This window comes from Canis lupus, chromosome X (assembly GCF_003254725.2).
Source record: "Canis lupus dingo isolate Sandy chromosome X, ASM325472v2, whole genome shotgun sequence".
Classification (NCBI taxonomy): Eukaryota; Metazoa; Chordata; class Mammalia; order Carnivora; family Canidae; genus Canis; species Canis lupus.
The window spans coordinates 102,404,341-102,431,151 of record NC_064281.1 but is presented as its reverse complement, the minus strand read 5'-3'; the positions used below and the strand labels follow the sequence as shown (position 1 = coordinate 102,431,151).

Here is a 26,811-nt window from a genome sequence, read left to right as displayed (position 1 = left end):
AATTTCAAGCCATTATGGTCTGAGAATATGCAGGGGACAATCCCAATCTTTTGGTATCGGTTCAGACCCGATTTGTGACCCAATATGTGGTCTATTCTGGAGAAAGTTCCATGTGCGCTTGAGAACAATGTGTATTCAGTTGAGTTTGGATGTAAAGTTCTGTAGATATCTGTGAAATCCATCTGGTCCAGTGTATCATTTAAAGCTCTCGTTTCTTTGGAGATGTTGTGCTTAGAAGACCTATCGAGTATAGAAAGAGCTAGATTGAAGTCACCAAGTATAAGTGTATTATTATCTAAGTATTTCTTCACTTTGGTTAATAATTGATTGATATATTTGGCAGCTCCCACATATGGGGCATATATATTGAGGATTGTTAAGTCCTCTTGTTGAATAGATCCTTTAAGTATGATATAGTGTCCCTCTTCATCTCTCACTACAGTCTTTGGGGTAAATTTTAGTTTATCTGATATAAGGATGGCTACCCCTGCTTTCTTTTGAGGACCATTCGAATGGTAAATTGTTCTCCAACCTTTTATTTTCAGGCTGTAGGTGTCCTTCTGTCTAAAATGAGTCTCTTGTAGACAGCAAATAGATGGGTCCTGCTTTTTTATCCAGTCTGAAACCCTGCGCCTTTTGATGGGGTCATTAAGCCCGTTCACATTCAGAGTTACTATTGAGAGATATGAGTTTAGTGTCATCATGATATCTATTCAGTCCTTGCTTTTGTGGACTGTTCCACTGAACTTCTTCTTAAAGGGGAATCTTAAGAGTCCCCCTTAAAATTTCTTGCAGAGCTGGTTTTGAGGTCACATATTCTTTTAGTTGCTGCCTGTCTTGGAAGCTCTTTATCTCTCCTTCCATTTTGAATGAGAGCCTTGCTGGATAAAGGATTCTTGGTTGCATGTTCTTTTCATTTAGGACCCTGAATATATCCTGCCAGCCCTTTCTGGCCTGCCAGGTCTCTGTGGAGAGGTCGGCTGTTACCCTAATACTCCTCCCCATAAAAGTCAGGGATTTCTTGTCTCTTGCTGCTTTAAGGATCTTCTCTTTATCTTTGGAATTTGCAAGCTTCACTATTAAATGTCGAGGTGTTGAACGGTTTTTATTGATTTTAGGGGGGGATCTCTCTATTTCCTGGATCTGAATGCCTGTTTCCCTTCCCAGATTAGGAAAGTTTTCAGCTAGAATTTGTTCAAATACATATTCTGGCCCTCTGTCCCTTTCGGTGCCCTCGGGAACCCCAATTAAACGTAGGTTTTTCTTTCTCAGGCTGTCGTTTATTTCCCTTAATCTATCCTCATGGTCTTTTAATTGTTTGTCTCTTTTTTCCTCAGTTTCCCTCTTTGCTATCAACTTGTCTTCTATGTCACTCACTCGTTCTTCCACCTCGTTAACCCTCGTCGTTAGGACTTCTAGTTTGGATTGCATCTCATTCAATTGATTTTTAATTTCTGCCTGATTAGCTCTAAATTCTGCAGTCATGAAGTCTCTTGAGTCCTTTATACTTTTTTCTAGAGCCACCAGTAGCTGTATAATAGTGCTTCTGAATTGGCTTTCTGACATTGAATTGTAATCCAGATTTTGTAACTCTGTGGGAGAGAGGACTGTTTCTGATTCTTTCTTTTGAGGTGAGGTTTTCCTTCTAGTCATTTTGCTTAGTGCAGAGTGGCCAAAAGCAAGTTGTATTGGGAAAAAGAGAAAAAGAGAGGAGAGAAAGAAGGAAAGAAAAGAGAAAGAGGAAAAAAAAGGGAAGAAAGAAAAAAAAAACGAAAAGAAAAAAAAAGAGAAGAAAAAGAGAAAGAAAAAGAAAGGAGAAAAAAAAGGGGGTGGGGGAAGGAAACAAATCAAAAAGCAAAACAAAACAAAACAAAACAAAAGAAGAACCACCGGGGAGTATCTTCTGATTCTGTGTACTTTAAGTCCCTTGGCTTCTCCTGGAAGTTGTCAGTCTAGCTGGTGTTCTGGGGGAGGGGCCTGCTGTGCTGATTTTCAGGTGTTAGCAGTTGGGGGAGCTGCTGTGCCCCTGCCTGGTGCAGGGCTCAGTGGGGGTTGTTTACCCCGTGAGGCCGCAGGAGGAACAGCCCCAGTGGCGGGGCCAGCTCTGGAAACCTGGATTCAGCTCCGGCAGGAACTCCGTCTGCAGGGCCTGGAGGCTCTGGGGCGGGGCCGCTGATCTGCTCAGCTCGGGGCAGGAGCTTCCTTGCTGTCCTGGGCCCTCCCGGCCTCTGCCTGTCCCGGGGGAGGCGGGATCCTGGGCTGTGTCCCGGCGCGCTGTGCTCCGGAGCCTGCGCTGGTGGATTTGCGCTCCCGGGCCGCGCAACCCCCTCCGTGGAGCCGCCGCCCGAGCCCCTCCGAGCCGCTCCTGGAACCGCGCAGCCCCCTCCGCACGGAGCCTCTTCCTCTGCCCGAGCCCCTCCGAGCTGCTCCGGGTCCCGCCGTGCGCGCTGCAGCCCTTAGGGAGCTCGGCGCACTCTCCTGGGCGCGCAGTTGCTCTGTTACTGTCCCGGGGAGCCCGAGGGCATCCTCGCCCTTCGGGGTCCTGCTCCAACTCCCTGCGAGCCCCTTTCCGCCCGGGAAGGTCGGTGCAGCTCCTGCGTCTCCGGGACGGGGCTCTCCTGTCCTGGGGACCCTCGCCCCGGCCTCAGCCCGGCTCCTCGCGGGGCCCCTCCCCCTTGGAGGCCTTTGTTTCTTTAGTTCTTTTTCCCCGTCTTCCTACCTTGATAGAAGCGCGAACTCTTCTCACTGTTGCATTCCAGGTGTTCTCTCTTTAATTCTCAGGCCGAATTCATAGATTTTCAGGATGATTGGAAGGTTTTCTAGGTAATTTGGTGGAGACAGGTGATTTGGAGACCCTACTCTTCCGCCATCTTGCTCCTCACCCCCTTCTTCAACTTCTCTTGACCAGAAAAGTTCATTTTGCATGTCACTTCAAAAGAAATGTCCCCCTTTCCTTTAAACTTTCAGTAAGCCTTATTCACCAAATTGTGTCAAGTCACTTTTTAAAGTTATTTTAAAATAACTTATGTCTACTGGGCCCTTACTTTTTCCTTACCTGTTTTTTTTTATTTGTTTTTACTGTTCTGAGTGTTCTTAAACAATTTTAAGAATTTTGTCACCATACAGTAATTTAATATTGTCAACATCTTAAAATTAGATCTCTGAAACCAGCAATCATTTCTTACAAAGGACAGAAATGGAAAGGGAAGGATGTCCAGAAACTGCCTCACTATGTTTTCTTTCCCTTCTCCTCTCCCCTTTCCTCCCTCACTTCCTTTCTTCCTCTTCTTCTCTTTCACACACACACACACACACACACACACACACACACTGGCCTTATGTCAAACCAGATTTTCATGGTGCCATTTGGGTGGAGGTGGGGCATTTGGGGAAGAGAATGGAGAGCCTGAAGTGGAATTTGGGGCACGAGAATCAGATATGTGAAGGAAACAGTGAATTAGAGAATTTCTGAGAGCCATTAGGGACCATGGAGAAGATTTCCTTAGTTATACAAATGAGGAAAGTGAGGCCTAAGGAGTTAATGCCTAAATTGGCTGACTTCTCTGGAGTCCATTGTTTTGTTTCCTATGCTAAGCCAAAGGTTAAAGTTGTGAGAATTAAGAATATAGTGTCAACATCCATGATTTGCTATCTGTCCATTAATTCATTTAGTTAATCATCATATATTTATTAACTGTTTTGTGCCAGACACTGTGCTAGGTGCTAAGGACACAATATGGCCCCCGACCTCAAGGTGTTAATAGTTTACCAAACCCTTGTGGGAAATAGAGAAGCAGAGAAATAGGCAATTACAACACAGAATGATATATTTCCATAGCATCCCCTAATCCAGTGTTAGGTAGCTGGGAATAGTGTCCTGGCAGAGGTTACCCAAGCCAAAGTGGGGCAGAGTGTTCCAGGCTGATGTTAAAGTATATGCAATCCCTGAGGCAAAAACTGAAAATGGTTCAGTATGCCTAGAGAATATAGAGTAGTTAAGGGTTGAGAGGAGGTGGTTAAGGGAGTTGGTTAAGGGGACTATAGAATATGGATGAGATTATAGAGATAAGCAGGAGCTAGGTCATAAAGGGCCTTATTTGGCCATGTCAGGGAGTTTTAAGTTCTGTGGTCTAAGAGAGATAAAATAGTCACTGAAGAGTTTTTAAGCCAGGAAGTAACATGATCACATTTGTCTTTTAGAAGGATCACTCTAGGGACACCTGGGTGGCTTAGTCAGTTGAATGTCCAACTCTTGATTTCAGTTCAGGACATGATCTTGGGGTCGTGGGATGGAGTCCCGTGTCAGGCTCCTTGCTTGGTGTGGAGCCAGCTTAAGATTCTCTCTCTCACTCTGCCCCTCCCCCCCCTCTTAAAAAAAAAAGAAGGCTCACTATCTGCAGCTGGAGAGTTGACTGGAGTTAGATAGATATGTAAGGAGGCTGTTGCATAATCTACCTGAGCTGAGATGATGATAGTTAGGATGAAATAAAGTGTTCACATTTGAGATAGGAGGTAGAGTCCATAGGACTTGGTTGCTAGATGTGGAGAACAAGTGATAAGGAAGACTATAGATAACTTCCAGTCTTCTGTACTGAACTGCTAGGCAGGTTGTGTGCTGTTTACTGACATGGAGAATGTGTAAGAGAAAGCCAGATTATTGAGTAAGAATAAGGGGTTAAATTTGAAGTACCAGGGGATGCCCGTCCCAAAAACAATCTGGACTGGAGATATAGATATCAGAGTTCTCAGCCTATATAGAGTTATGATTTGAATTATAGGATCCCCATGAGGATCATTTGCCCTTATACTTTATTTGGCCCTAGACTTCCTTTAGTTATCTGACTATAGATCCTCTCCCCATAAAATTTATATATACAATTCTGCCCACAATTTTATGAGCTTCATTGACCTCTTGAAGCACATCAGTGAAGCCTTATGATGTGTAGATTAAGAATTTGTAGTTGTGGAATAAGAAGAAAAGCATAAAGTGAAATACTGGCATCTGAGAAGTGAGTAGAGGGAGAGAAGTCCATGAAGGAGATTGAGAAAGAGAATCTGGAGAGTGAGGCAGGGGGTGGGGTTCACAGAAGGCAAGGGAAGAGTTTCAAGAGTTTCGTGGTCAGCAGAGTTAAATGCTATAGCAAGAAAGAATAAGGACTGAAAAGTGGTCACTGGCTTTAGCAATAAAGACTATCCGTGACATTTGCAAGGGTTGTTTCAGTAGAATGGTGTGGACAGAATGGAGTGATTAAGGAGTGGATAAGAGGAGAGGAAGTGGGAATAGTGAGTGAGTGCTGGCCATGTTTCCAAGAGGTGGAATATGGAGGAGAGGCTTGTCTTTTGTTCATTTAAGGCAGAATTGAGGGTACGAAGTATCTTTTAGAATTTTCTTTAAATTTGTCATGTCATTTTCTGATTTTTTACCACCAAAAAAGAAAAGAACAAATAAACCAAAGAACTTAGGCCTATAAGAAATGGAGTTTCACAGATTTCCAGTGCTTCTAATATTAATAAATGATGAACTGTGGTTTTAAATCTCTACAGTTCTCTATCTCTTCTTCAGTTTTGCTTAAGGTATCCATCTACCCAGAATCCACAATGCCTCAGGCAGTACTAAATTAGCACTATAGGTGTATTCAGGCCAGCCTGGCTGGGAATGAGAGAGGCAATAAGGTTGGCTTTAGACCCTTGATTGAGAAGCCAGCTTTGTAATACTCAGCTTAGTAATTATGGGGGCTTTGTGTTTGCAGGCGTGAACCTTAGTTAAGCTTTGTCTTAGGTTTTCCAAAACAGCTGGGGCTTTTGGTCTATGAAGACATTGATTTGCGTCTCCAGGGGCTATGCATAAATCAAACTGGGAAAGAGGGAGGAGGAGTGAATTTCTTTGTATGAATCCCAGCTCCCTGTTAACTGTTTAATTGAGGAGAAGGAAAGAGTCCTATGACAATTACTGAATTAGGGATGCACTATTATCTTCTGCTTGATGTATTCTTGCTTGGTGTATTTATGCTAAGAAAGGCAGTAAACCCTGTCTCCCTTAAGAAGGCCCTGCTTTGTTGACCTTCCAACTGAAATGTAGACTCAGATTTCACAGTTCCTGTTGTTTCAAAGGGAGGCTTAATGTTGGTGGTGATGGTTGTTAATTTAAACTTTGGTCCTCTTTTCTTACCATCTGCTGTGTAGTGGCCTCTCTGTCATAGTTCAGGGATAACACCAAGAATCCCATCTGGGGAAAGCAGCGTTATGACATCGGCCTTTGGAAATTCTGCTGTTCCTTCCCCTCTAGTCACGGAGAAGGTAATTGGGAGATCACATCATCATGGAAGGAATGTCACATTGGAGTGAATTAATGATGGGAAGTGAGCCTGGACCTAAATTCTTCTGACCTTTAGAAATATCAACATAAAAAAAGAAGTATCAGCATAAATGATGCTGTGGTGAGCCAAGGTTTCCCCTTCCCCCACTATTTTGGTTTTATCTTTCAGCTATTGCGTTAATTTAACAAGAATGCCAAAATGTTGAAAAACTGAAGTTTTTCATAGTTTTCTTGTGTTCATGTGTGCTGCCTTTTTAGTCTAAAAAGGATAAATAGGTGATAGCAAATAGGATATACTCTTTAAAATACTGTAGGTATTCCCACTCTAACAGCATGTGTGTGTGTGTGTTTTATTAAACATTCTTAACATTCAAGAACATGATCATACAGGGAAAGGATTGTATTCTCCTCTAAAATGGTCCTGTGATGCCATTGTCAGAGTTCAGATACCAGAATTCACAGCCCATGACTCAATATGGTGTTTCTTGAGTTAGAAGCTAAAACCCACAAATTTTATCAGTATTTTATGGGATTTTTTTATTATTAAGTATAACCAGCAATGTTTCTTCTCAAGACTTCTATGGGTAATATATCTATAAATTTAATACAAGTAGAGTAACAGCTTTCATAGACTATCTTCTTGAAGATTGTTAAAAAAAGAGGGTAGCCTATCTAAAAGATCAGCCTGCACATTGGAAATTTCTCATAAACCAATTACTTTATATATGCACCAAGAATAAAAAGGCATTGCTCTATAGTAGTTTTGATTACTACCTTAAGATTTAAATTAATAACAGAAATTCTAAACATGCTTATGACATGTTTATGATCACTGACACAAGGTGATGGGTGATGTATATTCTTAGATATTCTCACAGCATAATACTAAGTGGAGCTATGAGGAATGTAATGTCTACTCAAGATCAGGTTCCAAGCCATTTCCTATGGTTAATACATTATAAACATTCTTGCGTAATGCAGCTGTCTCTGTTGTACCTCAGCTGCAGATGTTGAGTTCTCCCCTTCAGCTTGGCTATATAACGATAATCTCTATAAAACACAATTTCATTAACTGCTTTAAAATTATATAAGCAAGAGATTGGGAATAAATATTCAACTGTTTCAGTTTTCTATTTAAGTTACAAACATTGTTTAAAAATCTCATTTTGTCTGGGCTGGTCCTCAGCAATAACTGATTAAAAAGATAAATATGGTGTGGGAAAATATAGTTTTTAAATTATCCATAAGGCACAAAATAGAACTATATATTTTTAGATCCAGAAGAAACACTACAAATTGTCTAATCCAACGCTCTCCTTTTACTGAGGAGGAAACTATGATCCAAATAGGTTAAATGACTTACCCAGGATCATATAGTAAGTTAGCAGCATACATAGGGTACTATCTCAAGTGCCATGACTCTTGCTTAGTGATCTTCTCAGTATTCTGTACTGCCTTCAGGAAGTTGGAAAGGTGGAAACTGAACTCCAGCCTTATACTTTCAAATCATATGCTCTATCTCTCTACATGCCTGGAGGTGCTTAATCAGTACTAACCAACAAGATTAAAATTATTATCTTTTTAAAAAATATTTTATTTATTCATTCATGAGAGACACACAGAGAGAGAGAGAGAGAGAGGCAGAGACACAGGCAGGGAGAAGCAGGCCCCATGCAGGGAGCCCGATGTGGGACTCGATTCCGGGTCTCCAGGATCACACCCTGGGCTGAAGGTGGCACTAAGCCGCTAAGCCACCTGGGCTGCCCAAAATTATTATCTTTTTAATTCAATAAGTTACTTAGGAAAGCAACCACATAAAATGAATTGGAAGAGACACTTTGGCAGTAATGCCCATCAGTATAAGTGGCAGGAATTAGATTCGCTGCATTATTATGCTTCACAACCTGCTAAGAAAGCAGAGTCCCAGGAAAGAGCTACTGGATCTGGCCAGTACAACTGCTCTGATTCAATAAGTAACTTGAAGTTTTGATGGAATCGATCACTCATTAGCCTGTGGGCCAGGAAAAAGGAAATCAATAAGCAAAAAAAAAATCATGGTGATAAGAGAATACACCTAACCCCTGCCTTGCCCACATATGCCTTTAGCTGAGCTGTATCTTCCCAAGATTAAAGAACCTTAAGATTGAAGTCCCGCTCTACTCTCATGGCATACATGGGTCACACCTCTGGAATAATACTTTCTATCCCAGGTACTACATCTTAAGAAAAATACTTGACCAACTAGAATAAAACAGAGATGGTCAGGGGCTGGAAAACCTGTCATATTAAGAAAAGTTAGAAACTTTGATTTTGCACCTGGATAAGAGAAGACTTAGACATGGAGAATAGGAAGGAAATTGACGTATTTTAAGTACCTACTATGTGCGAGGCACTTTGCACATACCTCCTTTCATCCTCATATAATCCTATTATGACTACCTCCTAATACAGTTAAGAGTAATAATACATGTTAAGAGTAAGATAAACTAATAATACATGTTAAGAGTAAGATAAACTCAAAGACCCATTTCAACTCTAAAATTATATGAATATAAGTTGGTACATCTACTAGTTAGTGAGCAGCCATGCCCTTTCTAGGCTTTTTGTGGACTTAGTTGGGTATTCAAACCTCACAGTTGGACAGGCTTTACTTCTGTTACTATGTGGACTAGCTTCAGCCTGGGTGAAGTACAAACAAATGCTCTGGTCCATCAAATGGAGAGAAGCCATTTCAAGGGTTTATTGCAAGAATAAATTCAGAAATCACTGGACAAGGTCAAAAGAAATCCATTAATGAAAATTGATTAGCCTCCAGTGTTCTCTTTTCTAATCACAACAGTTTATAATCCAAATGAATTTAGTACCCACTTTCAAATTCCAACTCTTTCATCTTTATCTTAATAATTCTTTGTATTAACTTGCCATATGGTTCTTCCTTTTCCAATCTTATGATAATGTCATTTATTCATTCAGATAACTTTGTATTTCTAATATTGGCCAATTACAAAAGCCATCTGTGATTCATATAGCATCCTCACCTGGAGCACAAAGGGTTTCATTTAATTTAAAAATACATGCCATCAGGAAAATAACCCACAGATACAGATAACTACCTAACCCTATCTCCCTCTCACTCAGCCTTCCCTTTCCTTTTTTTTGACTAACTTTCTAAAATAAAGTATTTCATGAGAAAAATGAGCTCTTTAGGAATCCCATTACTGTCAGTGGTAGAAGTGAGAAGACACTATCATTAACCTCCTTTGCTCAGTGGCTCTTGAGAGAATTGGAAAGGCAGCTAGGAGTATGGCTTATCATCACTTCCTGTGGCAGAAATGACAGTGGGTTGTCACCCAGGAAGGCAAAGGGGCAGAGAGAAGCTAGTCAAGAGTGGCTCTAGAGAAATACAAACATAAAAACCTAAGACTTTTCAATCAGTTGCTTCTCAAACTGGCTGGAATCCCTGTAGAAAGCTGAGTCTTTGAATGTGTCCCTTCTTTCTGGAGACTTACAAATCAGTTTGGCATTGTGTATTGTACAAAGGATAATAAATCAGAGTCCATCTCCACTGATTGTGATCCAATGTGTCTTGCCAAAGTTATGTGAAGTTTTTATAAAATTCCCACATGCTCAATCCCCTAGAGAAGGGAATTCACTAACTGTGGTCCACTTAAGTTTCACAGCTAGCCTCTCAATTTAACTTTACTAAAAGCACCAGTGATATTTCAGAAACAATATATGAGGCTTATATTATTAGAACCATTTTTATTGACCTGAGGCCTTTGATTTAGTCACCCATAAACACTTTCTTCAGAAATTCCATGATTCTGGGCTTAGCAGTGACCCTGTAAAATGGTTTTCTCTCTATTTAGTTCTTGCCAACTTAGCCTCGACCTGGAGGTCCAAATACTTGCAGACTGTCATCTTTAGTGAAGATTAACTGAAGTCTCTCTTTGGCTGATGGTGAAGGAGAGTTCAAAGACTGTGCTGGCAGCACCATTTGCAATCACACAAAAAAGTCCTCCTTTTGAAATCTTCTCTCTTTTTCTAGCAGATCTGCTTGTGTCAGGGATACACTTTTTAGCAGAATCTATTCCTTACATTGCTTTCATTGTACATTATCCCCAAAGGTGAAACATTCATGGTAATACAAATGATATAACTTATGTCAGTAGAGTAATAGAATGTCAGGGATAAATGGAATGTTATAGAACTTATAGCTTGATCTCCTTGTTTTATAGATGAGGAAACTAGGCCCAGAGATGTTGAATGACTCATCTGAAGTCTTATAATTAATTAGTGTCAGAGCCTAGAGTAGAATGCAGGTCTCAGGACTCCTGATCAAGTTCTTTTTCTATTTGGTGATGCTGCTTCATGCCTAGCTAATTCACTTAAGATTTATCTGTTATAAATATATATATAAGTATATATTATATAGATACGTCTGTTATATATATCATGAGTGGCAACATAGCCTAACAGATAGGAGTAGGTCTGAGTCTGGATTTTACCCCTTATTACTTGTGTGAATTTACACATCTAAATTAATCTCTGAGCTTCAGTTGCTCATCTGTAAAACTGAAATAACACTCACCTGTTAAAATTATGGTGAGAATTAAATGAGAAAATATATATAAAGTACTTCACATAGTGCCCTACACATAGTAAACTCTCAGTGAATGATTGCTATTTTTACTATATAGCTTTTTTCTATATAACTCATTCAATTTCCCCTCCCCAATCCCTAGGATGAGAATTCTCTTGGAAATCTTAATTTTATTAAACTAGTATGCAAATATGTTAAAATGTAGCAAAATTCTTTTAGCTAACCTGAGTCTAGTGTATCAGGTTTTTTGCTAAGTTAATTGCAATCTAATTTGGTTCTGTTCAGTATCACATCTATTTCCACAAACAGGAAATTGTCTTTTCTAGATTTTGATTGGCAGGAATGGCCTTATAAACTACTGAATTACATTAGTGTTGCTTGGAACAGACACTTTCGTTATAAGCCTCTGTTCCTAGGTGTTTATCTTTCATAAAATTACCCTTTGGGCTGAAATATTTTCAACTTGTTTTGTATTTCAGATGAGATGGAAAAAAATTGGAGGGTTGGAAAAAGTGGAAAATTTTCTTATAACATTTTATTTGACTACTGAGCAATCACATTTAAGATTTTCCTGTTTGCTCCTATGTTTTCAAAATGTTGAAACCCCATTAGAACTCAGAAACACACAGCAGAATTATTTTAAAGAACAGCTTGCAGAAATTCCACAGGAAGCAACTGTGTGTATATGAGATCAGAGTCTTATGAAGACATGGTACCTGGCCCCAGAAGCTTTCTTTTTCAAATTATCTTTGACAATCCAGATTTTAAAAAATAGATTTATTTAAATTGGGCCATACTTTTTTGTATTATCAAACTATCTTCCTTTTCCAACTTCGTTGAGAAATATTTGTCAGGAAAAAACAGAGGTACAAAGTAAACAAAAAGAAAAGATCACAGAGGAATAAAGGAAAAGAAGTATTTGTAAATGGAGTGGGAGACTCAACTAAGAGGCTAGGGAAAGGCTAATCAGAGATTTCCAAGATGAGAAGCCAGAGCCCAGTGAATGCCCTGGTCATTTTGGTCAAATCACTGTCACCAGGATCTAAGAAAGGTGGGCTACCATTGCAAGGTGAACTTTGTTCATTAGAGATAGTCGCAACTACTGGGAGTTGTGACTGAGGAACTGAGAGGGCAGTGGAGGCAGCTGACAGAAAGCAAGCATTTAGGTGAGACTTAGGCATAGAAGTGGAGGACAGAAACATCAAAAGCAGCAAGAACACATAGATGCAAAGGTTGGGCGCTAGAGTAGAAGCTAGAGAAAGGAGGAACAACAAGGGACTGTGTGATCACCTGAACTAGAGCTACGTGTGTATTACAAAATGAAGTGCAACTTACCTTAACAACCTCCATTTAAATTGTAAACTGTATCAGAGTAGTACTGATCATGTTTGTTTACTGCTATATCCCCCATACCAAGAGCTATGCTTGGCTCACAGTAGGTCCTCACTAAATATTTGTTGAATAAATGATCTGTATAGAAATTTAAGCTTTCCTCCTACCAGAGTAAAGATCATTATATATGTGAACTGCATGATTGTGCTGCATGGGAGTAATGGGAAGAAAAAGGTGAAGAAGGACCTTATTAAACCCAAGATGCAAAGCAAATGGCGGTGGAGACCCAGGCTCAGGGCAGGGATGGTTTGGAGGGCCTGCCTTTAGAAAGTGTTCCATTTGCCTTAGTTACTCAGAATAAAATTGCCTTCATTTTTCAGACCTCCTTTCCCTGGGTCCTGAGCTGTGCTATGCTGGGAGTAGAAAGGAGGGAAGCCAAAGTCAGGTTGTCCTAAAGAAGAGGCTCCCCATTTGACATCTTACCTGTAATGGATAGCCTATGGTTGCTGTTCCATTGCCTGATTAAAAACAAAAAAGGAACAGCCTTAGAAATCAGAAGGCCTTCTATCCTGTTATTCTTTTAAACTCATTTGAACTGGTGCGTCTCTGTGGGCTTGTTATGCCAGCTTCTAGAACAGTGCCTAGTACCTAGCAGGTACTCAGTAAATATTTGTTGAATGAATGACTCTGCCTGGTTATGCAGTTTTGAAAGACTACCCACGATGCTGGGGCCTTTTCCATAGTCCCTTAAAGAACACAGGGCTGTATCAGGATAAACAATTATGAAGAAATCAGAGAAAAGGAATGGAAAGTAATAATAATATCATATATGCCTGAATTCTGGTGCATTTTGGGGAATCCCTAAGTGTCTCAGATGAGTTACAATTCCAAATCAATGTATAAAGCAGTTATTTTCAATGTGCAGTGATAAGACTCAAGAAAGTTTAATACCTCCTTCTAGGATGAAAAGGAAATTTTGTGTTCTTTATATGTGTCATTATACCTGAATACTTACACCTGGGGATGAAACTGTTAAAATATTTGTGTCTTTCTTGTGTTTCTCTGGCCCATCAGTTAATAGATTATACTTAGATACGTAATTCAAGACTTCCTCACTCCTAATCCCATAAGCATCTGAGCATAACCAACGTTTTGCTAGAAGGGGGTGGTGTGTGTAGGCAGATATGCTTTCTACAGGATGAAAGTTGGAATTTGAATCCCAAAAGGTTTATAGGCAGGTTTTGGAGGCTCCCACTCTAGAAGTCAGGAAGCAAAATATCATGGGCAATATTTTTAATACTAGGCTAGGATGTGAAACTAGTACAGGAAATGTAGAACAAGAACATTTGGCAACCTTGTGCTTCCTGTCTAAAATAACTATTATAGAATATTTGTAGGAGGTAGTATGCTATAGTGAATTCTATCATTTTCCTTATTAGACTCCTTATACTACTGAATTTTCTGTATATTATAGATTTTTTCTCTTATTTTTTGCTTAGAAAAGTCATGTCCCAACTGTGTATGTATAAGAGGATATCTATATTTAGTTTTACTTTTAGGTGCATTTGTTTTCCTGAGTTACAGCTTCAACAGCTGACATGGTATTGTTTGGGTAAGACATCCTTAGAATAAACCACTGTTTATTTTGAGCACTATAAGGTTTCTGATGGGAATACTGTAAACTCCAGCTCTAAACTGATGTTGAAGAATCAATAAACTACTTAGCAGAGGAATAAATGACTCAAGGTAAAAATAACCAAGTAAAATCTAACTCCCACTTTCTGTTCAAGCATGTATAGTGAGAAGAAACATATTTGACAAAGGGAGCCTTAAATGGTTATCATCTTCAAGGTCCTGTCCCTCATCTGGGTTAACTTTGCAGATTATTTTTTTCTTTCATTCAGAAAGAGATCTTCAAGAAGGAAGTCAAAATCTGCTGGTTACAATTTGACAAAATGTTTGGGATCATGAAACCAGCCAGATTCTTTTCCTAGAGAAGTCAGAATTATTTCCCCCATGGAGGCTATCTTTATTTGCTAGGAATATATCAGTCATTGTAGAGGACCTAAAGAACTCTTGACCTCTTGGATTCTTCCTTTTTTGGTTTATTCTAAGGACTCTGTCTCTCCTCATTTGATCATTATTTTGTGTATTTTTCAATGGGATCCAGAGATTCATTAATTCATTTCATAATTCAACAAAAATGTATTGAGTAACTGCTTGGTGCCAGATACTCTGTTAAATATTGTAAAAACCACAGTAATAACAGAAATAAATGAGTACATATATAAAATTCTTACTAATGGTGGTAAGTGCAAGGACATACAGCTACGGAAGGGAAAAAAATGGCAGGACCCACTTAGATAACTTTTTAAGATTTTATTTATTTATTCATGAAAGACAGAGAGAGAGAGAGAGAGAGAGAGAGAGGCAGAGACACAGACAGAGAAGCAGACTCCATTCAGGAAGCCCGATGTAGGACTCAATCCTGGAACTCCAGGATCATGCCCTGAGCCAAAGGCAGGCACTAAACCACTGAGCCACCCAGGTATCCCAAGACCTACTTAGATATTATGGAAGGAAGGTTTCTCTGAAAAGATGCATTTCACTGCTGGGGATTTATCCCAAAGATACAGATGCAATGAAACGCCGGGACACCTGCACCCCGATGTTTATAGCAGCAATGTCCACAATAGCCAAACTGTGGAAAGAGCCTCGGTGTCCATCGAAAGATGAATGGATAAAGAAGATGTGGTCTATGTATACAATGGAATATTACTCAGCCATTAGAAATGGCAAATACCCACCATTTGCTTCGACGTGGATGGACCTGGAGGGTATTATGCTGAGTGAAATAAGTCAATTGGAGAAGGACAAAAATTGTATGGTCTCATTCATTTGGGGAATATAAAAAATAGTGAAAGGGAATAAAGGGGAAAGGAGAAAAAAATGAGTGAGAAATATCAGAAAGGGAGACAGAACATGAGAGACTCCTAACTCTGGGAAACAAACTAGGAGTGGTGGAAGGGGAGGTGGGCAGGAGGTGGGGGGTGACTGGGTGACGGGCACTGAGGGGGGCACTTGATGGGATGAGCACTGGGTGTTATTCTATATGTTGGCAAATTGAACACCAGTAAAAATAAATTTATTAAAAAAAAGATGCATTTCAAGCTGAGGTGTGATGAAGGAGAAGGCGTCTGTCACACAAATGGCCTGGGAAACAGCAAGCACAGGTTAAGGCAAGAAAAGCTCTGTATGTAGCAGGAAGAGGGAAACCCAGCATAGTTGACGGAAAGGGAACATGGCATGAAATAGGGTTGGGAGAAGTAAACGTTGCCACATCAAACAAGGTTTATAGACCTTATGAAGTTTGGATTTTATTCTAAAAGCAGTGGGAATCCATAGAAAGATCTTAAGCACAGGAGTTATATGAATTGTTTTATATTTTTTATAAAGACTACTTCAACTGCCTGTGGAGAGTGAGTGAAAGGTGGATAAGAATGGAAGCACAAGAGCTAATTCAGCTATTTAATTTTTGCAGTAATCTAGGTAAGAGAAAGTGCTGACTTGGATAAAAATGATGTTAGCTATAGGGCACCTGGGTAGCTCAGTCGATTGAGTGTCTGACTCTTGATTTCGGCTCAGGTCATGATCTCAGGGTTGTGAGATCAAGCCCTGTGTCAGGCTCTGTGCTCAGTGGGAAGTCTGTTCAAGATTCTCTCTCCCTCTCCTTCTGTCCCTCCCCCTATGCTTATGCTCTCTCTCTCTCTCAGATAAATAAATCTTTTTAAAAAATGATGGTAGCAAAGATGAAAAGAAATGGGAAAATTCAAAAGGCAGGATTTACTGATGGTTGGGAAATACAGGATTTTGAAAGGCTGACTTCCAGTAGAAAGGGGAAAAATGATGATGCAGAAGAAATGGAATATCAGCAGGAGCAAAGTCTTTGAGCAGGCAAGAGAGGATGGCATTGGGGGATGCTCCTTCCACTTCAGCAAGACAGAAGAGAAAGAATAGATAAGGATGTAGGTCAGTGTGTGTGTAGATTTGGTGGTGGGAAGATGAGAGAGCTCTTTCTGATGGCTTTTGTTTTCTCCACAAAATATAAGGCAAGATCATCAGCAAAAAGCAGGAAGCAAGAGAAGAATGGGAAAGATGTGGAAGGATTGAGGAGAGAGGTGAAGATATATCATAGTCACTTTGAAGGGTAGGAAAGCAAGTTTAATGCAGAAGTAGCATTGCGGGGCAGAGATGAGTGTTCAGTTGAGGTTTGTGATCATGAATACTTTAAATGAAAATAAAGCCCATCCACTCAGCTATGTGAATTTTCTGCAGTCGTGTTCAGTAGCTCAGGTGCAGGTTCACAAAAGGCAGTTTAATTCTACTCCTATATTACTATATGAGTGTATCCGGAAGAGCATAATGTGGTAGAATGGAACAAATGTGTGACTAGGGTTGAGAGGACATGGGCTGTAATGCAGTCTCAAACTACCTGTAAACCATGTGACTTTAGGCAAGCCAGTTTAAACTTGCTCTGCCTCTGTTTTCTCATTGGTAAGATAAGAAGTTTGGACCAAATAATCTTTAAGGTTCTTTCTGGCTCTAAAACTGTGTGATTATTTTTTTTCCCTTGGGACAATTCCTAATCTCAACCAATTTCTCATTAATATAGTGTTGTGATTAAGCGTGTATACTCTGGAGCCAGACTGCTTGGATTTGGATTCTAGCTCCACCACTTCCCACCTTTGTGACCTTGAGTAAGTCATTTCACTTTTTAGTGCCAGTTTTTTCATCTTTGCATTGGGCATTAAAATACCACATATTTTACTTAGTAGGGTTACTGTAAGGATTAAATGGGTCAATGCCTGTGACACTCTTAGAACAGTGCCTGTACTGGGATCCCTGGGTGGCGCAGCGGTTTGGCGCCTGCCTTTGGCCCAGGGCGCGATCCTGGAGACCCGGGATCGAATCCCACGTCGGGCTCCTGGTGCATGGAGCCTGCTTCTCCCTCTGCCTGTGTCTCTGCCTCTCTCTCTCTCTCTCTGTGACTATCATAAATAAATAAAAATTGAAAAAAAAAAAAAAAAAAAAAAAAAAAAGAACAGTGCCTGTACTGTGCCCTCAACAAGTGTTAGCCATTACTCCCAACAAGTTCTGGTTCTGCAACATCTCTTCAGCCATAAAATATCTGAAAACTTGGAATTTCTTCTGCTTGCAGGCATGCATACCACCTGACACCATATTTAGACTACTTAATTTTGTTTCAGTTTGGCAGTGTGGCATAGAAAAATGACGCTGGGACAAGATGAGCCTTGGTTTAAATCCTGAGCCTGCCATTTACTTAGCTGTGAGATCTTGGGTAAATAAATTAATGAGCTGATATTCAAATTCCTCTCCTACAAAATGAGGACAATAGTAATATTTTCTGATAGTTTGTGGGAGAATTGAAATGAGATAGTGCATGTGACATATGTGATAATACAGGGTTTGGCATATGGTAGGCATTTAATTAAAGCAATTATTGTGATTCTGGTACCCTGCCCTAATATTTATCCTGTTATGTCAGTTCTTGAGGTATAGGCAACTTTGGTTTGTGTTACTGACGTATTTCTGAAGCACAGAGGAGCAACAAGTATCCCATCAGAGAGAGAGAGCTGAAAAAAAATGTATTAGCCAGTACCTTAGAGACAGGGTAAAACTAGAAGGGCTAGAATAAAGGGGTGCACGTTGTTATTTGTTACAATAAATACTGTAAACACGTAGATTTATTTTTAACATTGAAATCTTCCTTTAGAGTTTGAAAATTGCCTGCCAGTGAGAGCAGGTTAATAAAGCTAAGGAAAATGGGATGCATGATCTCCTCCAGTATGTCTGAGAAGGTTTCCATTGCCTTCCATGTCTGGACAAAGGCACCTCCCACGGATCCCTGCTGATCAAGCTCCAGGGAAGCGGTTGTTCCTGTGAGGTCCTTGAGCTCTTTGGTGGAAAGACGTCATGTGAGGCTGCAAATGTAATAAAATATTATTCATATCTGACTCTCAGAAAACTGCTTTGGAAGCAGCACCTACTTTGCTTCCTATGTTTGAAAACACCCTACTGAGTTGTATTGATTTCTTTAAGGAAAAGAAATATGGAGGGGAACAGCTCATTCCTATGCTTTCGTGTACCAGTAATCAAACCAAATCATTTATAAGGCTCAACAAGGAGCTCACATAATATCAATGTTTTAATCTCAGTGTTATTTTCCACATGGTCTTAATTATGAAAATGAATCAGACCCAACTTTTTTTCTTATTATAGTTCGAAAAATATCATACTTAATTCTTCTAGCTGAAATCTCAATCATTCTTGTTAAATGCATTTCATCTTATCAGCCTGCTGATTTCTTCTACTGAACTAAATGACCAATGTTAATGCAAGACTTTATCAACTTAAATGAAAAGTAAACTTCCATCCCAGTCCTAATATCCCACCTTGTATGTGCTAGTTCAATAAGTAACTTTTTGAGAGCCTGCAAAAGCAGAAACTAGATTTCCTTTTTGAGAGCCTGCAAAAGCAGATTAGTCCCTATGAATTAAGGACTTCCTTTCTGCCTGATATTTGCTTTTATTTCTTGCTACAGCTCTAAAAAGATTGTGATAGTACTTGTGATCTTACTAGGATACACTATTCTAGTAGCTGGAGCATCAGCTTGGATATTGTGGTACCATTTGCAGTTGGGCAAGTTCACTTCATTTTTCAGTCCATTTCCCCTCCAGAAAAATGACAGTGATAATATTTGTCCTTATCTACTTTGCTTAGAGGTTGTAAGACTAAATGAAACATGGATGGAAGCAGTTTGAGCAAAAAGGCAAAAATCTGAAAAATTATGACTCCTCAGGAATTATTTAGGCATACTCGTATTTGTGTTCTTAGAAAGTCCCTCCCTCTCCATAAACACATGAGTAGTATACTCCATCACCATCAAATTTAAAGAAACACACAGACACAGACCTTCATGTTATCTAATATACTTTTAAAAATGATTACCTTGCACTGTGTAGAATTTGATCAACACATTAATATACTTATATCTGGCTATCTATTTATGTATCCATCACTGGTATATTCAGCAAATATTTGTCAAATTCCTGCTATGTGCCAGGTACTGTGCTTTGCTGGATGAAAATTTTAAGAATCAAGACAGGACTGATTCAGGGCTCATGAGTTATGGTCTAGTAAGTGAGACAACAGACAGTTAAAATAAAGTTTAAGTATTGTCATGGGTGATTATCAGAGTGTAATAGAATACCAAGCAGGAGTATAGAACCTGAGATGTGGAGGATAGAGAAGGTGGAAAGACTTCCCATGGAAGTGATAGCTAAGGCCCCAAGATAATGAGTCATTGTAGCCTCACAAAGATGAGGAGGGAAGAGTATTTCAGAGGGGACAGTATCACTGCACAGCTTTTGAGCATTCTGGAGTGTGTATCCACATTGAGAAATCAGCCCATTTATAGGTACCTCCACTTACATTTGAAGGAACTTCATGGCTTTTCAAACCTTGTGTATTATTGGCTCTGTTACTGGATACACTGTAAAAATGAAACCCAGCCTTAGCATGAACTGATTTTACTCTTTGATTACTTTTCTAACTCCTAAAAGTCAAGTTCTCAATTTCAAATGTTTTACTAGGGCTTTCTTGTGGTTCTGAGTGTTGTTTATTTTGGTTATCACAGTTGCAGATAATTGCACATTTGCATTTAACATGAATTTAAATGCTTTTAATGAGTTTCTGCATTTTTGCTGGGTTAATTAGTTGAGTAGTAGGGAATTGTGTCCACCAACACAAGTCTGTTTTATCTATAGAAGCCCCAGCAAGCATATATAATTTTCTGATATTAGCATAGGTTCAGAAATCACTCATCTATGTGATTTAGTGACCATTTATTTATAAACCATTTCTTAGACCATGTAAATCACTTTTTAAAATTAGTTGAAGTCATTTCCCTCCCAAACTTTCTAGGATTTTCTTCCTCACTGAGCTCTGGCTATTAAAGAGTTTTCAACTGTGTATGTTTCCACTATTTCTTGTTGACTTTTAAGAATTTTTCTGTCCTATTTGCAAAGAATCGGGCTGCTGCCTTGCATTTTCCTCAAACTAAAAACAGTTTACCCTCCCAATTAATGTCTGGACCTAATACAAGCACATCAAAGTTTGCCTGGAAGTAAAAAACATAGTATGTTAATAACAGTAGGGCATAGTGAGTCATCTTACCGGTTTGAATATGGAGCTAATTCTGCAGATGCTATCACTTTTTGAAGAAGAACAAATAAATGACTGAAAATGTGATCCTGGTATGCACTTGACAATATACATAGTGAAAATTTATGGTATGTCATTATATATGCTTATCTCTTTATGGGACTTCATTTAAAATGAAAAGGGCACTTAAGCCCAACTCTCATTTTGGAATGCAAAAACTGATAGGTGACAAAATAGGGCTCAGAGTTGACATTTCTACCATATAGCTAGCTTTAGTTTTTGATCAAAGTGAACGTCAATGGTTGTAAAGGAAATGTACTTTTCTTTGTACATTATAAAAGTATTATATTGTGAAAAACTTCAAATACAGAGAAGAACATGGTATCTACAGTTATACCCACCATACAGATTTATCAAACATTAATATTTTCCATATTTGTTTCCAGTCCTATAAGGATACAAATATGGTTGAGCAGTTGATGTTTATTTTGTGCCCCTCCCTGATCACGTTGTCCTCCCTTCTTCCCTGGTAGAACTACCAGCCTAAAGTTGGATGGTTTCCCATCCATGTATTTGTACAAATGTAGGTACCTAGAAACAGTATTTGGCAGAGTTGTAATATTTACCAAATTTATATCGTTAAGCAACTTGCATTTTCCCTCAGTATTTCTGATATTTATCTATATTGATGTACATACATACCTATTTATTTTAACAGCTATAGAATATTTCACTTTATGAATGACTGCTTCTCAATGTATTTACCCATGTCCTTGTTGATAAATTTTGTAGGTGTTTTTTCTCATTTTTCACTATTACAAAAAGTACTCCAGTTTACATCATTGTACATGTCTCCTGTGTATGTGTGAGATTTTCAACCTTGAAATGATGTTACTGGGTTGCAGAGCATATGCATCTTTCAACTTTATAAGACACACCCAAGTTATTCGTTCTTCAAAGTTGTCATACCACCATCTTATAGTTTGAGCTGCTCTAACAAGTACCATAGACTCGGGAGCTATAAACAATAGAAATTTATTTCTTACAGTTCTGGAAATTGAAACTCTGAAATCAGGGTGCCAGCATGGTTAGGTTCTGGTAATGACTGTCTTCCATGTTTCAGACTCCCGAATTATGTATCCACATATGGTACAAAAGAGGGGGGGGGCTAGAGAGCTCAGAGGGGCCTCTTTCATAATGACACTAATCCCGTTCATAAAAAAAATAAATAAATAAATGAAAAAAATCCCATGAAAAAAAATTCATGAGGGCTTTACCCTCATGGCTTAATCACCTCCCAGAGGTTATCAGCTCCTAATGCTAACACACTGGAGCATAGGGATTTCAACATATAAATTTTGTAGGGACACAAAACATTCAGTCCATAACACCTACTTTATACTTTCTACAAGTGGTAGATGAAGGTTCCTGTTTTTACACATCCTCCAGCACTCAGTATTGTCACTTAAAACATTTTGCCAATTTTGGGGGTATGAAATGAGGTTTCACTGTGTTTTAATATGCATTTTCTTGTTTACTAGTGAGGTTTAATATCTTTCCATGTATTTATTGGCCATATAGTTTTCTTCTTCTGTGAATTGCCTATTCATATCATCTGTCCATTATTCTATTTGGTTGTTAGTCTTTTTATTATTGATTTGAAGGAGATTATCTATTCTGCATACTAATCCCTTATGCTTTATAAATATCATCTCCCAGCCTGTGGCTTGTCTTTTAACTTTTCTTATGCTGCCTCTGTTGAACAGATGTTTATTATTTTAATTGAATACAATTTATAAAGGTCCCTATTCTTTAAATATAAAACTGTGTGGAAGAAAGTAATCATTCCCATACAATCTGGAGCCCTCATTAAATTAAAATGAAGCATTAAAATGTCTTGAAGTAAAAATAAATAAATAAAAAAAATAAAATGTCTTGAAGTAAGACACCAGATTGTATTACTATGACTACATAGAACATAAACTTGGGAGGTTATCTAGAAATGCACAGGAGTTGCAGTCACTAAAAGTGTAACTTCAACAAACCATTAAAGAAAGTACATAAAGTAATACAAAATGAGGGGTACCTGGGTTGAACTTCTAACTCCTGGTTTTGGCTCAAGTCATGATCTGAGGGTCATGAGATCAAGCCCCACATAGGGCTCCATGCTCAGCAGAGAGTCTTCTTGAGATTCTCTCCCTCTGTCCCTCCCCCACTCTCAATCTCTCTCTCTCTCTCTCCTCCTCCCTCCCTCCCTTCCTCAAATAAATCTTTAAAAAAGTTATACAAGATGAAAAAGCTCTAGATATTTGCTCTACAAGAATGTGCATATTGTACAGTAAGCAACAATACTGTATTGAAATTTTGTTGAGAGGGTGGATCTTATGTTACATGTTTTCTTTCCATAAAAAAAGAAACTAAATCATTCAGTGCATGTCCTTTCAGCCTTAAAAAACCAATATAATTTTAAAGATTTTATTTATTTATTCATAAGAGACACAGAGAGAGGCAGAGACACAGGCAGAGGGAGAAACAGGCTCCATGCAGGGAGCCTAATGTGGGACTCGATCCCGGGTCTCCAGGATCACACCCTGGGCTGAAGGCGGCGCTAAACCGCTGAGTCACTGGGGCTGCCCAAAACCAATAATTTTATAGGAAATCTAAGTGTTAGCTCCTTTATCAATAACTATTCTTTGGACAAGTCATTTCATCTCTCTTCTAATTTTTTTTCACATGTAAAGTGAGGAATTATGTGGTCTCTAAGTTCTATTCTGGCTCTAAAAGATCTGTGGTATATGGAAATAAAGAATGGCTTGAATGTATTCTAATGATTTCAAACATTCATTAAGAATTTTCCAAATTTCAGGGGTACCTGGGTGGCTCAGTCAGTTGAGCATCTGCCTTTGGCTTAGGTCATGATCCCGGGGTCCCGGGATCAGCCCGCATGGGGCTCCCCACTCAGTGAGAATTCTGCTTGCCCAGCTCCCTGTGCTCCTTCCCCTACACATGCTCACTCTCTCTTTTTCTCTTTCTCTCTCTCAAATAAATGAAAAATCTTTTTTAAAAAAAGAATTTTCCCAATTTCAGACTATGCAGATTTTCAAGAATTCCACTAGTATTTGTTGGAGGCCTCCTAGTACACACCTGTACTCCCTTTTGAACCTTGGGGCCATTGATAGTGCTAAGACAATTCCCATGAATGCTCTTACAAGACATAAGCTAAGAGAGGCAAGAAGAATGAAGAAAAACAAGTTGCAGAAGATCAGAAAGGGAAGAGAGAGTGAAGATAGTAAGGTGTCTGGAGGGGACGCCTCAGTACTATTCTATAACACGAAAGGCATGGGTTTGTGTCCTGTGTTCCAAAAGGCAGAAAGACACCTTTACTTTGATTTAAAAAACAACAATGGATAAAGACGATGTGGTTTATGTATACAATGGAATATTACTCAGCTATTAGAAATGACAAATACCCACCATTTGCTTCAATGTGGATGGAACTGGAGAGTATTATGCTGAGTGAAATAAGTCAATCGGAGAAGGACAAACATTATATGTTCTCATTCATTTGGGGAATATAAATAATAGTGAAAGGGAATAGAAGGGAAGGGAGAAGAAATGGGTAGGAAATATCAGAAAGGGAGACAGAACATAAAGACTCCTAACTCTGGGAAACGAACTAGGGGTGGTGGAAGGGGAGGAGGGTGGGGGGTGGGGGTGAATGGGTGACGGGCACTGAGGGGGGCACTTGACGGGATCAGCACTGGGTGTTATTCTGTATGTTGGCAAATTGAACACCAATAAAAAATAAATTTATTATTTAAAAAAAAATGAATGCCACAGGTGCTGAGGCTGATCAGAAAAAAAAAAATCGTTACCATCATCTACAACCCCAAACTGACTTTCTAAATATGCAACGTACATTTGCATTTGTAAAATATATTTAGCTAACAAAAATCCTTCTCTGACCTGTTGTTAACATGAGTTCTACTTAAAGTTTCATTTGAAAAAGGGTCCAACTTCTAAAAATAAACAGTGTAAAATCATTGTCCTGAGAAAATGATCATTTCAATACTAGAAAGTTTAGCTTTAAGGAAACTCACTGCAGCTTTGTTTATAAAGGAGTCAGCCAACTATGACCCTTGGGCTACATTTAGCCACCACCTCTTTTTGTAATAAAGTTTTATTTAAAATAAACAAAAAAATAAAAAATAAAAAACAACAACAAACAGAAGGTCTATTATATGGAGGTGAACTGATCAAATAAGTGGCTCTTGGTCAAATGTATCATCAGCAAATCTGCCTTAGAAAGCACTTCTCTTGCCCATTAAAGATGACCCTTATGGCTACTGATCTCTGTTGGAAAATCAATGCCTAAAAAAAAAAAAAAAAAAAAAAAAAAAAAAAAAAAAGGAAAATCAATGCCTTTTGTATGCTGCTTCCATGTGAAAACCATCCCTGATTTACAGTCAAAGCCATTACTAGATTTTGTTGGTATATCTTTCATTGGAGTTCGATTTGCCAACATATAGTATAATACCCAGTACTCATCCCATCAAGTGCCCCCCCAGTGCCTGTCACCCAGTCACCCTATCCCCCTACTCACCTCCCCTTCCACTACCCCTTGTTCGTTTCCCAGCATTAGGAGTCTCTCATGTTCTGTCACCCTCTCTGATATTTCCCACTCATTTTCTCTCCTTTCCCCTTAAATCCCTTTCACTATTTTTTATATTCCCCAAATGAATGAGACCATATAATGTTTGTATGTAATGGGTAGCCATGGTAGGAGAAAGGTGCTAATAGTTTTGGCATGGTCACAAGGAATGCTTAGTTACTGATGGCATCTCAGACGTCTTCCCTAGGAAGCTACCTTTCTCTAAGTTAAGGAATTCTGGGCTATTATTCCTTACTCTTCTATCACATTCAGCTTAAATTTTTCCCAGAAGTGTTGTTTTCCCTTTATTGATGTCATTATTTGCAGAAAGAACATTTTTGAAAATATGGAAAAGTAGTTTTGAAGTCCAAATCTGCCTTGAAACCATCATTGTAGTGGAATAGGCAGTTTTACCAGGAAGTGTGAGATCTCTGGGAATTGAAGTACTAATAGTTTATGTAGCAGGGAAGATAGCAGTTTTGAGAACATAGAGTTGAGAAATGAACCAGAATCTGAATTGAGTGGCTATCACAGGAAGCCTATCATAGACTGACATGAATTCTAAAGATTATATCAACTACTTAGTGGCAGGGGATGGATAGTATTTTTGTGCAAAGATCCTACTACATTAAGGAATGAGAAGTAAGAGGAGGGAAAAAAACTCTAAAGCAAAATCAAAGAGAAGCATGGTAAGTGAATGCAAAGGAACAGCTGAAGTTTAGTACCTGCATTAAGAGGGAAATTTGATGTTTAACTCCTAAAAGGCAACTAGTCAGTACACTGATGTTACTGGAATGTTGACTCCTAATGAATCCAGCTTAAGGTAACAAGAGGTACTACTTGGGTTGTCAACCATCTCTTCTGGTGTTCAGGGCTCCTACAAAGGTCAGCAACACCGTTTGGTGCAAGAGACAAGGGAAATAATAGAGGGACTGTCAAGAGAGGCTACTAACAGTGGTCCCAGTACCAAAGTTTGGCCATCACTCCCCACAACCATTCCTCCAAACAAGGACTTAGAAATAAACTGCAATTCTGTGTTTAAGATGCTAAAAAAATATATATAACGATGAGTCTAAATTAGAAATAATGAAGGTTTAACTCAAATCTTGATTATTCAAAAGCTCATTATCTGGTTTGTGGATTTTCCGTACCCTTGGTATTCTTTATTCTCCATTCTCCTGTCTGCCTTTTGGTAATTTTACTGCTCATTAGTTATTTTCAAGAAGATGGGCATGGAAGGAATAGGAGAATGACACTTTTATCAGCCCATTTTGCTACCTATTAGTGCTTTGGGTGAAGATTCTGATGGGGAAGGAAACAAAACCCGTGGGCCAAAACAAGAGGTTTGAGGTCTATATGAATTTAATTTTTCTTCACAGCCTCTATCCCCTGTGAAAAGGTGAACTAATTGTATGGCTTTGGGGAAAAAAACAACAACAACAACTTCCTGATAAATGGAGAAATATCAGCACCTAAAAGAAAGTGCCAGAGGTTTTGTTTTATCACTATATATTAAACCAGAAAATACACTATACCATGCAAAAATCCTTTGGTCCCTGGCACAGGGTAGATTAAACAATTTAATGTGACATTTATAATAATAAGTTGTGAAATTTTTTAGTGGTGGTGGTCAGAATTTTTTATTTTTCTGAATTACCTCTAGTA

General features: G+C 38.9%; 1 protein-coding gene across 12 annotated transcripts in view; it reads left to right on the top strand.

The window, feature by feature from the left end:
- ENOX2 (ecto-NOX disulfide-thiol exchanger 2) overlaps nt 1-26,811 on the top strand; it is a 282,694-nt gene that overhangs the window by 62,247 nt on the left and 193,636 nt on the right. For 4 of the 12 annotated variants that reach the window (XM_049107620.1, XM_025431173.3, XM_049107619.1 and 1 more), the window contains exon 3: nt 16,924-17,008. The exons of the other annotated variants lie outside the window; for them this stretch is intronic. The gene's annotated coding sequence lies outside the window, so the exon portion shown is untranslated. The remainder of the gene's footprint in view (nt 1-16,923; nt 17,009-26,811) is intronic. 12 annotated transcript variants of the gene reach the window in all.